This window comes from Motacilla alba, chromosome 1, assembly GCF_015832195.1.
Source record: "Motacilla alba alba isolate MOTALB_02 chromosome 1, Motacilla_alba_V1.0_pri, whole genome shotgun sequence".
NCBI lineage: Eukaryota > Metazoa > Chordata > Aves > Passeriformes > Motacillidae > Motacilla > Motacilla alba.
The window spans coordinates 103,367,782-103,382,722 of record NC_052016.1 but is presented as its reverse complement, the minus strand read 5'-3'; positions in this window follow the sequence as shown (position 1 = coordinate 103,382,722).

Below are 14,941 nucleotides of genomic sequence, written 5' to 3'. Positions count from 1 at the left end.
TGTTAAATCTCCTGGCCTGATAGCTACACTGCCATGGATCACTGAGCACTAGAAATGTGTACTTCAGGGGGTAAATTACAGTATCAGCTTTTCTGGTAGATACAGCACACAACCACAAAGGAGATGAAATGGCTGCAGTGTTTGTGACATTGTTACAAATATGTCTACAATATTTTTCAATAGCAGTGAATATAAAAGTAAGAAACAAATTTAGTCCCAAAATATTAGCTGCTGCAAATGGGCTGAACACCATGGTCCAAATCTAGTTAGTAAGATGAAGTTTTCATCTTCTCTTAGACAAGATGAAAAAAATACTCAGTGGTGTGAATGTAAAAACAATTTACTGTGCATTACTTGAGAAAGAAGGAATCGGTTGTTTTCCCAAAATGTGGGATTATAGTGTAGCTGGATTGGCATGAAATCAAATGATAATGGCCTGATACAAGCTAGCTCTAACATTCTATTTGCTGATGCTGCAGTTAATGCCGTGGAACCCCTCTGGCAGTAACACCTTTTCCAAATGCCTTTTCCATTGATGTCCAGTAGAGCTATTTGCTGAATGATATTCGTTTCGTCTGTTTGTTTTATGCCCTCGAAATCTGAATCTCTACTGGTAGTCATGATTTAAGGTTAAGTTTTTAATACTAAGAAAGCCAGGGAGGTAGACGAGGCCAAGCTGGAATGCAGCCCTAAAAGACTCATCCAACTTGTAAAACTTCTTAAACACTGAAGTGCCTTTTTCCAGCAAAAGATTTCTGTTCACCTTGGTTTTTTTCTCTCTGTAAACTGATCTCTGCTAACTTTTAGAAAAAAAAAAAATATATATATAGCATTTTGCAGGTGAAACTGCCATTGAATGAAAAAATACTGTAAAGCAAAAATGCAGTCATCTAGAAGGTAGTTCTTTATCAGAAGCTGAGGCTGGTAATGTAACTTCCTTGAGATCTGAATATTTTCTGAACTGATAAATTGCACCAGGAAGCATTTATTTCACAGCTTTATAACTATGCATCATTACTTTTAAAAATACTATTTTTAGAAGAAATACTTGGGAATTCCCTAAATCATGGGCTTTGGGTTTTAAAACAAAGCATGTGCAGGTGCCTAATTCTTGAATTCTACCAGCCTCAAGATTAGAAGAATGGTACTCCTTGCTAGATACAGGCCTTGCTTTTTCTAGTTCAATTTTTTAGTAGAATCTTGTCAGTGCTTAAGTGGAATCTGTACAGGAGGCAATCTCATTAGTTTCTAGTGTAGCACTACTAGAGTGGTAAGAAACATATTCACAAGCCTCTGATGTGTATGAGGTTATCATTAATCTTTGTACAATCAACTTAGGCAAAAATAATTCCTTCACTTTGTTTACCATTCCAGTTTGAACTGGAAAATATTCCAAGGTGAAAAATTAGTGTAAATTCTGAAACATTGTGGAAGTATATACGTGATTTTTATAAGCAAGCAACTGTGAAATGCTTTGTCTGTGTTTTGCTCAACGTCACGTGATCCTGCCATACAGGTTTTCTTACTATCATTCTATATGTCTATTTCTATAGACATGATATTCGTAAGTATACCTAAATGTCATTAAATATTACAAAAGTGTACCAGGAGAAAAAATTAAATTATAATTTAAGTGAAATCCTTTAAGTTTAAAAGTACAGAAATATTTAATTAGAATTTTAAGGAGTTTTCAATTAGAATGTTCTAGAACACTATGTGCAACAAGATTGGTAATGCAGGAATATAAATGTCTTAGCAGGTATTTCTCTGTAAATCAATAAAATAAACAATCATGTAGAAATGGAATTGAAGTAATTGATTTTAGTTTATTTTTATGGTGTTTGGTACTACCTTTCACTATACTTTTATAAGTCTCTGATAGAGGCTTCATTATCAGAACATCTGAAAATATTTTTATCTTTGTAAGAATATGAAATATTTTTCTATTTTAATATATGAGCAGAAGAGGAACTAATGGGTTCACTCAATAGTAATCTCAGAATTGAACCCTTTGAACTGGTAAAAATTACCGAAGATCCAATTAAGTCAGTGTAATATTTTCTCAGAAATGCAAATTACTGCAAGTGTTACAGTTATGCTGTTCTTTAGCTAGTGCTCTTAATGCTCCTGTTTACGTTCCCTGCACGAAAATGATGGAATGACTAGATTTGGAAACCATTTCCAAGCAAATGGATGGCATGAAGGCCATAAGGAATAATTAGCATGGGTCAACAAAAGGGAAGCCATGCGTGGGCAGTCAGGTTATCTACGAAGAAATGTCTGTCTTGCTGGATGAGGGGAAAGCAGAAGATACTGTCTGCCTCGACTTCAGTAAGGCTTTCAGTGCTGTGGTCCATTTGTTCTTCAGGAAGAACCTGATGAGATATGGACTGGATGAGCAGAGAGTGGGGTGGACTGAAACCTGACTGACTGGATGGGCACAGAGCGGGGTAATTGGCAGTGCAAAATGTTGTTGGTACCTGAACTGGCATTATACACCAGGAGTCAATACCTGGTCCAGTGATCTAAATGATGGGGCGGAGTTGCGCCCTCAGCAAGACTGCAGGTGACTAAAATAAGAGGAGTGTCTGATATGCCACGTTGTTGTACCGCTGTCCAGAAGAACCTCAACAAGCTGGGGAAAGGGGCTGACAGGAACCTCATGGTGTTCAACGGGGAGTGCAGTGTCCTACATTTGGAACAGAAAAACTCCAGACACATGAACAGGAAAGGCAACTAGATGGAAAGCAGCTTTGCAGGAAAGGATCTGAGGGTCCTCATGGGCACCACTTGAATGCAAGGGATTAACAAAGACCAGTGGTATCCTGGGCTGCATTAGGAGATATGCTACCATCAGGATAAGGTTCTTCCACCCAGCAATGGTGAGGCCGTCACTAAGTACTTGTGTCAAGCTCTCAGCTCCACAGCACAAGAGGCATATGGAGCTACTGGAGGAACTCCAGCAAAGGGTCAGGTAAAGGGATGAAGGGACTAGGGCACCTCTCCTATGAGAAGAGAGCTGTGACTGCTTAGCCTGGAGAAAAGAAAGCTCACAGGGATGTGTGTACACGTACCTGAAGGGGGGGTGAAAGAACGCAGAGCCAGGCTTTAGGGTGCCCAGAGACAGGCAATGGGCTCTGGCTGGCCTTGCAGGCTGTTTAGACCAAATGAGCTATGGAAGGCCCTTTCAGCCTCCAACATTCTCTGATTCTGTGAAGGAATCTAGACTATTTTAGGAGGCTGACAAATGACATGAAACCTACTGGAGGTACGTGCTCTTCTGGAATGGAAAACTGGATACCACACAACGCTTGAAGTTTTCTCCAGTTTATTTCACTGAAAAGATTTTAAAATATGTCACAGAAAAGTCATCAAAAAGATTTAATTTCCCTCTGAAATAACAATAAAATTAGCCAAAAGAGTATTTTTTTTCTCTGTAGCAATTGTTTATTAATTTTATTAGCAATTAATAAATATTTATCAATTATGGAAAAAATATTGTACTGTTATTACTGACCCATAAGTTTCAGTAGGCATGAAAGAATATATTGATAGTTCAGATCAAAAATATAACAGGCAATATTTATTTCCATATAGTGTACTGCATTACAGTCTGTGAAACTAGCAAAAATCAACTACAATATGTTTAGCAAAATGCAGTTTAGTGTTAAGTACTACTTTCCTTAACAGAATTACAAGGCATATTATGCATAGGTGGACTCGATATAATATTGAAATATAATAAAATGTGTGGTAGCCAGAAACATCAAAGTGATTTAAACCCATACATTTTAAAAGTTATTTACCAGGCTTTTATCTAGACTAGGACAAATAATATGTTATGCAACATTTGAAACAAGAAACATATTTCGGATATTCAATTTTCTTGTAACATAGATTAAAAATGACAAAGAGATTCCTAACTCATCTGAACAATTGAAAATAAAGGGGTTAAAAAAGCTGCTTAGTTTTGATGAAAAAAAAAAAATTACCATGTCAGTTGATGGCTGTCCTTGTTAAAGAAAATGAAGACAGAATCTGATGAAGAGGAGAAGCCAAGTGTGACTGTGTGCATCACAGTGTAACTATATATGGAGATCACAAAATACGAAAATCATTATAGCTTTGAAATTTGTCTTTACATGCAAGTGCTTTGGATACTATCACTTAGCTTCTGTCATTTGTTGGAAGTGATTTATCTCTCAATGGGCATAAAGCTAGTATTTTTCTTTGCAAAATGAAGGTTAAAATCATTAATGAGAAATCTTGGCACAGCCATTCCACTGTGTAGGGGCTGATCCATTGTGCACATCAGATAATAGATTTCATAGAATCATAGAATAGCTTGGATTGTAAGGGACCTTTAAAGGTCATCTAGTCTTACCCACAGTTTGTGTCTCTTTAATTATTATCTATGCAAAGGGAAATCGTCAATGTAAAAATAATATGTACAGGAATTTATATTGTTACATTCAACTACTTTCAATTAATAATTGCTTCCCATAACTTTGATAATTTAGTAATTTTTTTTGTCAAAAACCTGACACAAGACTTTTGCTTCGGAATCTGGAAGTTGAGTCTCTCTATCAGTAATTGATTGAAGATTAAGTGATAAGAAATAAGAAATAAGTGAAATAAGAAGTCCATAGGGATTTTCATCTGAAGTGCAAAGCATTTTATGTAAGCTTAGAAGGGTGTGGTGGTGTACTCTCCCCTACTTCCTTGGAACCTTCTATGATCTCAGGAATTGCCATCAGGCTTTGGCCTTTGCATAATGATTTGGGCAGTAAAGTGTCCCTTGACCATACCACAAACTCTTTCATGGCCACAACGGGGGCAGTACTTCCTATAGCAGGGGCTTTTGTTGCCTGACCAAGGTGGGGAGTGGGTAGATCTGTGATCCCCATCCACCTATGAACATCACTTACCTTAATTGTATTCCAAGTGGAATTGTGGCATTGTTACTGGATTTCTTAAAACTTCTACCGATCACCAACCTAGGCTGCAGTCAGGACAGAAACTGACACGTGGGTGGTGCTGTGCAGGTCTGGAGTTGAACTCGATGATCCTTGCGGGTCCCTTCCCACTCAGCTAATTCTGTGACTAAAATCAGTCACTTTGCAACCCCATAAACAATGGCCTTAAGCGAGGCCCTTTGAACTCTCCTGGACCACAGCAAACTGTGCCAGGGTCTCCCTCAGAGTGGGACACCTGTCAGACGTCTGGAACTGCCAGGTTCACAATACTCGCAGGACCACCACCGAAAACTAAAAATGGGGGCTGGCTGATACCCCCACTCCTCAAAAATCAACACTCCCTTGTTGGGAAATGTCAAGAAATTTGAAATGAGTATTTCACAGCACTCAAGGGGAATTTTTTAACAGGTACCTCTGTATTATCCATATACAGATATTTATCTCTTTGTGTTTATGTGTGTGTATGTGTGAATTGATTGAAATACCCTATATCTAGTTAAGTATAAATATTGCTATCTTGTATCTATAATTGTAGTGACACCCATTGACTCACTCTGTTAAATTAGTCAATGATTAAGAGCTGTTAAATCCTTTGGTTATAAACTATTCAAAAAGCCTGAGACTAAGATTGGATTTGACCATACTAAGCTCCATCACAAGTTTAGAAAACAAGGGTTTCTGCCCTGAAATTCATGATTCCAATGTGAGGCTCTCCCTCACTCTTTTGCATGTCTGGTCTCTCTGTAAACCATTCTAGCTTGATTCCAACTCAATTTTTCTTTGTATGTTTCATCTATGTAGTGAGTAATAGAGTGAACTTTGACATTGAATTTTATTAAATCATACCTTCACAAATTTATATGAAAACTGGCTTTGTTAATACATTTGACAGCGATTCTTTTAGTGCCCTAAACCACTAATTTCTGACAAAGGGTTAGAAGCTTAAGATACAAGAAATGCTCGATTTATGTTCTGGTTTTTGTCTTTCTGAATGATATATAGAGCAATAACTTTAAAAAAAATTAAAAGCTAATGGTGTTTGTAAAGTTTCTTTATGTCTTTTGTGGCTATATGATACAACTACACTCTCAAAGAAAAAAAAAAGAATCAAAATTACTGTAAACTTAGCTGTGTGACATAGCTATAGATATTTTACTTAAATAAAAATGAATCTTTATAGATATTAAAGCATCTACACAAAGAAATCAGATATTATCTTTGTATATATAAAATATCTTCCTGCTATGAATGATGAGGAGTAGAGTACAGGAAAAAATATCCATAATGCAACATTTTTTTAATATCTTCTTCTCCATTACTTGAGTGTGGCTTAATAACTAAAACTGTTAGCAGAATATAGCCCAGGTTTTCTTCTTTGTTTGCTTATAATAATTCAATCAAGAAGTGCATATACTCTCTCATGATGCCATTCTGAAACAGCCTTAAGTTGAATAATACAGGCCCTCTTGAAAGAAATGACAAGTAAATATATGTTAGAAAGAGAGGGAGAGGAACATGTGTAAGACATGTACAGTGTTTACCATAGACATTATTCGTGTCTTGTTTTTGTAGCAGAGAAGGTGTAGATGAAACGAAAAGGACAGAACAAGGTAATAAAAGCAATTTGGATGAAACAATGCATGAATGCTTATGCACTGAGATTGTATCACACTGTGACTGACCAAGATGCTCTCTGCAATTACTCTTTCTTTAGAAAGAGGGTAACACAGACTTTGAAGACTTCCATTTGCACATGGAGGATCTCTACGAAGATCCTTTACATTAGGAATATGGGGAGGAGGGGTGCTTTGCACCATTCTTTTGTCCTTTTTACAAGTCAGAGAATAAAACACAGAATATTTTATTTTCCTAATTATTCTAGTGCTGAACATCTTTCCAATGTATGTATCAATGTATGTATATACAGAGATTAGAAAATATGGATTAAAGACTACTTTTCTATCTGAATATTGGACTATAAGTGGATTTTAATGTAGAACAGAGGCTTTTATTCGACAGGAAAATGCCTTGCAACTAGGCTTAAGATACACATCAGGGCATCACCTAGCAGTGATGATGAGAGGTCTCTCAGCTTTTAGCTAGCTATCTCTGAATCAGTGATGTTCACCCACCTCACCAGTATGAGCTTCATTACTGGTAAAGACTCGGTGTGGATATTCAGACCTAGAATCCTAAGGTACTGCAGCAAATATAGCTTTTTTTTTTTTCCTTTTTTTTTTTCCCTGAAACATCAGTGGAACTTTATGAGAAAGTGCTTGTACAGCAAGTCTCACAACACTGGAGGAAAAAACCTAGAAGAAATAGAATTAACCAGCTAGAAGACTTAAACTTATCTGACTTTTGAAGGCTCCAAAGAACAAGAGAAAATAAATATTTGTGCTAATCTTTGATTGTGGGGAAACAATTTTTCTTGCTCATAGCAGCTCTGTTTATTATAATAATTTAAAAAAATTTAAAATAAACAAAACACTCCCAAAAATTCAGAACATTTTCTTTTTTTCCTCTTTCTAAGATAATGTTTACTATGACCGTTTTGGCTCCTGTGGTTTCTGAACAAGAATGAGTTCAATTAAGTTCCTTAAAAAATTGTTAAGGATTACAGTGGAAACAGGTTTCACACCTCAGACTCCTTCCTCCCAATCCCCTGTGCAAATCCTCAGCTGGATGTATATGCCAAGACTGCATGGTCAACTCTTAAGTGCCTGAAAAGTATGTGAGCACAAGCCCAGAAGTACCTTTAGTTGGAAAGACTGTGACACCCTCCATTTTCTCCTCTTCTCTTGATAAGCATACTTAACACTGACTTTTAGAAGAGAGTTTAGCAGACCACAGTGTCTACAACCCTCTTTGTCTGGACTACTAGCTGGAGCATAGAAGAGGTTAGAGCTTTTGCTCTCAGAAATAGTCAGTCTTAGAAGCTGGCTCTAGCTTGCACAATCATCATAACTGACATGTTTTGTGTAGATTTTTCTTTTTTTTTTTTCTTTTTTTAAATTACTTTTTAAAGAGTCCTTCTCTTGTGTGCTCCCTGAAATCACCTGAATGAAATGCACAAAGGGTACTGGGAGCAGCATGTGGGATTCACTATAAGCATTAAGTTTAAACTAGCACTTCTCTTCCCCTGCAGAACAAGAGGGTCATATGCAACCACAGCTGATTGGATAAAATCTCTTCTGGGAGTTGAAAAAATTAAGTTCAAAACCCACAAATGTGAGGGGTGAAAGATTCCAAATGTCCCTCTTTTAAAGTAATTTCTCTGTGTTTTTATACATTGGCATACAGCAAACTACCATGATAATACTAAAAGGAGAGGGAAAAGTGATCTGTTTTATATTACTAAAAGGGCTAATTCAAGTCCCACAGACAGGATTCTGGGCTGAGGATCAATCACATCAATTTCCAGTTCGGTACTCTCTGCTTCTTACTGCTTTTTTTTTTTTTTTTAATTTTTAAAACTGTTATTAACCGTCCATTTATTTTCAGAACTCTAAGACTTCAGTGGCAGTGTAATATACTACATTTAATATCTCACTTTGAAAATTAACTAAGGTTTTCAGTGATACCAAAATTAGATTAAGAATATCACCAAAAAAAAAAAAATTATTCAGGTTGGAGGCAATATAAGAATCTGGGATCAGATTTCTATCCAATTTTGTTTTCATTCTGGACTCATAAATGGAACCAAACTAACACTTTAATATAATAACTGTTACTAATCTCAAATCATACATAGTGATAGAACACTGCAGTGGCATAGAGTTTATAAAAAAACCAGAGAGTGATAGACGCTAATGCTGCTGTATACTTCAAAAAAACACATACATGCCATTCTGCTGTTCCAAAGCACAGGATTATTTAAAAAGAAACCTCAAACCTACATCCCAGAAAAATAAAAATAATAAAAAAAAACCTCAAAAGCCAAAACGTCCCCAAAAACTACTAGAGAAAACTGAAAGCATATTATCTAAGAAAAAAGCAAATTGCTACAGCTGAAATACATAGTTGAAATAATTCAAGAAAAATGTAGACAGCAGGAGAGACATGAAGGTAGTGAAATTAGTTGGAAAGGTTTGCTTTTTCTGTGTGTGTGGTTTGTGAAAGAATAGCCCTAATGATTTTGATCACTCAAGGCTGAAGTTTCTGGCAGAAGCATCATAAGAATGTTGATAAACTAAATTTCTTGTTTCTTCAGTGGCAGGAATCAGTGTATGTGTCACTTTTTTGCCCCATCATTTTCTTGAGTTCATAGCATGACTCACATTCCCATTAGCACAGCAACTGCATTTTTGGAAGAAGAAAAGAAGTAAAATGTTTCTGCATACATGTAATTCTGTCAGTAGATGATACAGTTCTTCACTATTTCTCATGTCATGTATGTTTTATATTACAGTGTGCTTTGCTTTCATTTTATACATCTGAGAGCTTTTGCCACCTTATCACAGTTATGGCAAGACTGAGGAAAACATTCCCAATTTTACTGCTCAGATTGATAGTATTGCAGATATTGACAACTTACATCATTACTAATTAGTGCTTTCCAGCAGTTTCCTCTACTAAGTGGTAAAATTTAGATGTTAGGGTTCATCAGGGCTTCTGTGAAATACAAATTCATTCAGGTGGAGAGTGGAGCTGTGGTATGGATGAAAATGATGACTAAAGTAGGATTTTGCTATACAACGATGAGCACAGAGGAGTTGGAACAGGCTGCAGTGATCAAATATGACCATGCACAGCATTATGTTCTATTCAGTGTGAAAACTGGTTTAACTTAGGGCACACCAATGACTGCTGCAATGTACAATCCTTTAGAACAGTGTCAGTGGCCAGTGCTGGAAGGAGAGCTTGGTGGGATCATAATGTGGTTCCAGAGCTGCAAAAAGACTGAAAAGGGGATTAAGACAACCAGAAGTTGGTAAATATTTTCTGTGAGACAAAACTATAAAATCTAGGACTGGTTTACATAGAAAATTCATACATATTTAAATGCATAGTTTCTTTGAGAAGGGTTATAAATGTAATTCAAATTTAATTCTTAAGCATTCAGAGTGAGTCAATTGCACTGGTTAGATAGAAACAAAAACTTGGGCATGACATTTCACATTGAGGCATTAAAGGGCATGTCTTTTGGTCAAGAAAAATTTTGAGGCAGACTGGGTGCAGGTGTGTCTGTGAGATACTGCTGATCTAACCTGAGATGATATGCTGTTTTATATTAATGCCTTTAAAGATTATATTCTGTTATCTTGAGGTTGTAGTTCAGTATGTCCACACAGTATGGGGACCTACTGTGATTTCTTCAAGGCTTCTATCCTTGTTTGTCACAAACAGATCTGGAAGGAAGCTCAAGAAGAGTCATTTAGCAAGGGTTTTTTTTTTGTTTTTTTTTTTGAGCTTGGCCCTCAGGAGTTTTGTCCTTCTGTCTTTTCTTTCTTCTTGTGCCTGAATGACCAAGAACTCCTTCTGCACTTGGAGGGACAAACAAGGTGGCAGGGACAGAGATAGGGAAAGGAGTGCTTCTATTCTAGAGATGGGCTGGGAGACAGGTAGTGTAGAGAAAGGTGTCAGAGAGGACAGATGAAGAAGAAAGGAGGAAAGTTGGGAAAAATTGCTAAAACTAGAATCTGAATATTTTCTACACTTACTCTTCTGCTTGGATTTCTTCTGTCTGCTGAAATTGTCTTTGGCAGTGCCAGTTTCATTCTGTATATTTAACCATACTGAACTGAGAAAAAATGAGATCGGTGAGATCACCCCCAAGTCTCAAACTAGAGATTAATATACCTCAACTTTATATTGTTGTAATGGCCTGACCTTGGCTGTCTGCCAGATGCCCACCAAGCTGTTTGCTCACTCCTTCTCAGCAGGGTAGGGAGAGAAAATACAATGAAAAAGCTTGTGAAACAAGATAACAACAGGGAGATCACTCACCAATTATCATCGCAGGCAAAACACTAGACTTGGGGAAGACTGACTTATTTTATTGACAATCAAAAATAGACTAGGGTAAGTAAGGAACAAAAACAGTCCCCTCCCGCCTTCTTGGGCTCTAATTCCTTCATTTCCAGCTCTTCTACCTCTTACCCTCAAAGCTGTGCCTAAGGAATGGGTAATAAGGATTGTGGTCAGCTTATAACACTTTGCCACTGCATCTCCTTCCCCTGCTCTAGCATGGGGTTCCTCCCATGGAGTACAATTCTTTGGGAATAGACTGCTGCAGCATGTGACCTTCCCATTGGGCAGCAGGTCCTGCCAGGAACCTGCTCCAGTGTGGGCTCCTGTCCATGGGCTGCATCTTCCTTCATGGCACATCCAGCTGCTCAGGCATGTGGCTCTCTGTGGGCTACAGTGTGGATGTCTGCTGCATCATGGTCCTCCATGAACTGCAGGTGAATGATTTCTTTCACAATCCTGTTCTGGGTTGCAGGGGAATCTCTGCTTCAGCATCTGAAGCACCTACTCCCACTCCTTCACAGACCTGGGTTTCTGAAGAGGTTTTTTTTTTTTTCCACTTTTTTGCCTTCTTCTCCCTCACAGCTGCTATGTGGTGGTTTTACCCTTTCTGAACATGTTATCACAGAGTTGTCACCAACATTACACATGGACTGAGCTTTGACAGGGGTGAGTCCATTTAGGAATGGTTACATCCAACACAGGGGAATCTCCTTGTCTCTTCCTCCAGGGGTCACCCCTGAAGCTTCCCCACTACCAACACATAGCTATGTAAATCAAATAAAATTTATCATCAGTTCACTGCCTAGGCTGAGTAATCATTCATTTCCAAGGAAAAGGCAAATTACTTATGTAACAAATTGAAACAAAAATAATTAAAGCAAGACTTCCTGTCGAATGAAAGAAAGGACTTCCTTTCATGGCCACTCTACAGAAAATGTCAAAGTCAGAAAGCTTTTCAAGATAAAATGGCTTTATGAGCCAGCGACAAATAAACCATAATAAAATTTCTGCATATCTATGCATATCTATCATATTATATGCCACTTGACTCACATATGACACTCTTGTCATAAAGTGGTTTTTTATTTTCAGATTTTTAATTTACAAGCTTGTCATATGTAGTTTAGTCATTTTGTTCAGATAGGGTGAAAAATTTCTTAAGGTTCCTCTAATTGCCAATTCTTGTTTATCAGTTCTAATTATGGATAATACTTGTATTATAAATCACACACACACAGAGCAACCTGTGGTACAGACTCTAAGGCAGATGGGTTTCGGGCACTATGGAAGACAATGTATGGTCAATTTTAGTATCAAATGCTGAAAATTTCTTTCATTATCAGAGAAGATTTCTAATTGTTGTACACTCACCGAGTGTCACTAAGGTAAATGATAATGGGATGGTGCTACATTCTTTTTAATTACATAGAATTCAAAGAAAGCTGATAATTAGAGAACTGTTAAAGTAATTTTATATCTGTGGGTTCACTACTCACAATTCTTGCAGAGTAAAGAAAAGCACAGACTTTTAGACAGCTGCAGGTGTGCAAAGCTTTAGTGGAAGTCTGGATAAAATCCCTCTGCTGAAAAGTTTTACAAGATAGTGGTAATCAGTTTGCAGGATTCAGCTTATAGGTCATCATTGTGACAGTCCAGGTCACTTGTTTCATATACTGTTTTGGTCTTTCTAAATGTAAAACAGTGTTTCTGCTCACACTTGGTGGGCTGTGTTGATGTGCTCTGTCATTTTCCTTGGCCAGGTTGATCCAGCAGCAGTTGGAGGTGGGGATGTTGCAGGGGGCATAGGAAGAGGAAGCAGAGAGGGAGTCTGACGAGCAGTGGTTTCCTATTAATATAAAGGTTTAGGGGAGGGATCTTCTTTACAACTGTTTCTTCATCGAAATTCCCTAAAGAATGACTGGAGAAGATGAGCAGAGCAGGATCATTGTAATGACAAGGATTTGAACAGAGACACCATGACAGTGACAATGGAGCAAGAGGGGTAATTAAGGAGCTAGTTTGTGATAGTGTTGGGAAGACCACTGGACCCTGACTGGAATCTTGGGGAAGGTAATTCAAAAAGCACTTGCTAATTTATGTTTCTCTGGACTGCCACTTATTTTGCCTGACTCCTCAAGCCCCTTTATACACTACTGGAAAAATAGTTAATCTTGGGAGCCCCAATGTTGTTACTTCTTAACCCAGCTCTTTGGCTGATAGGAAACTCATGCAAAATGTTTTGTCCAGCTTTAGCCTTTTTTGCATTGTTATATTTTGCTTTCTCCTGCTGAGGCTGACAAAAATCATGTTTTGGGTTTTTTTTTCCTGATAACGATACACTTTCCCCAGGTATGCCTCTCTGGTTCACTCCAGGGGAATAAAAGCAAAGGGCTCTGTGATGGCAACTCTGCTTGGCCACAAATATCATGAAGTGGACCACGGCCAAAAGGAAAATAAGATACTTTATTGCTGGTCCTGGAAATATCAAGTTCTCTACTTAGCTGTTTCACCTTCATTTTACAGGCCTTATTCTTCCATAGGCTTTTCACTTTAAAGCTCTCTGTTTAAATTGTCTGTACTTGAATGATTGCCTCTTGGAACATAATACTGTTGTTAAGTCTTACAAGAAAAGAATTTCAATTTTAGTTGGTCACAAAGGGTTTTTCTGAGCATTGCAACTCAGTGCTGAAATGCCTCTCCTTGAGGGCTACTTCTGAAAGTCCTTCCTGAGCAAAACTTTGCTCATAAACCCTGTAATTCCAGTCTATGGAAATTGTGTTTCATAATTCCTAACAGGATTTTTCAGAGAATGTATTTGTATTGATTAAAAACTTGGACAGATCCAATATATTAAATTGGAAGGTTACATTTTCAGATTAAAGTACTTGATTGTAAAAATATGTTAAAAGTGAATTGGTGTCCCTACTGCAGTGTCCCAGAACCCTTCCCTGAAATGTGAAGGGATGATAAACACAGTTCATGATTTTCTCTCAGAAACTGAAAACATTAAATGCTCAGGAAAAAAAAAAATACTAAAACCTGATCAGAATTCAATAAGGTGATTACTAAAGAGGACTACAGACTACAGACTTCTTAAAACAAAAAAAAAATGTTGGAAGAGAATATTAATGTGCTAGTTAATTAATTAATTTAGACTTAGTAATTATCTAGAACTTCATCTTGTATATGTACATTTTTGTTTGTCTATCACGGAATCACAGAATAACTCAATCAGCTGACTCAGAAAGTGCCAAAAGAAAAAAGAGCCCAAAAGGATCATTGAGTCCAACTTCTGGCCCTGCACAGGACTACTCCCAAAAGTCACACCATTTGCTCAAGAGTATTGTCCAAATGCTTCTTGAACTTTGCCAGGCTTGATGCTGGGACCACTTCCCTGAGCAGCCTGTTCCAATGCCCAGCCACCCTCTGGGTGAAGAGTCTTTTTCTAATGTGCAACCTAAACATCGCCTGATACAAGTTCAGGCCATTCTGTCAGGTCCTGTAACTGATCACCAGAGAGAAGAGATCAATGTCTGCTGCTCCTCTTACTCTCACAAGGAAGTTGTGACTGCAGTGAGGTCTCCCCTCACTCTCCTCTTCTCCAGGCTGAGCAGATCAAGGGCCCTCAGCTGCTCCTCATCTGGCTTCCCTTCAAGGCCCTTCAGCATCTTTGTTGCCATCCTTTGGACACTCTAACAGTTCAATGTCTTTCTTATACTGTGGCACCCAAAACTGCCCTCAGGGCTCGAGGTGAGTCTGCCCCTGTTCAGAGCAGAGCAGGACAATCCCCTCCCTTGCCCAGCTGGCCATGCTGTGCCTGATGCCCCCAGGACAGGGTTGGCCCTCCTGGCTGCCAGGGCACTGCTGACTCATGGTCAACTTGCCACTGACCAGGAGCCCCAGGTCCGTTTCTGCAGCAGCTTTTCAGCAAACAGCTACGTCAGTCAGAAAGCCCAGATTTCAAGCATTTCAGTACCAATGTATAAATCCCA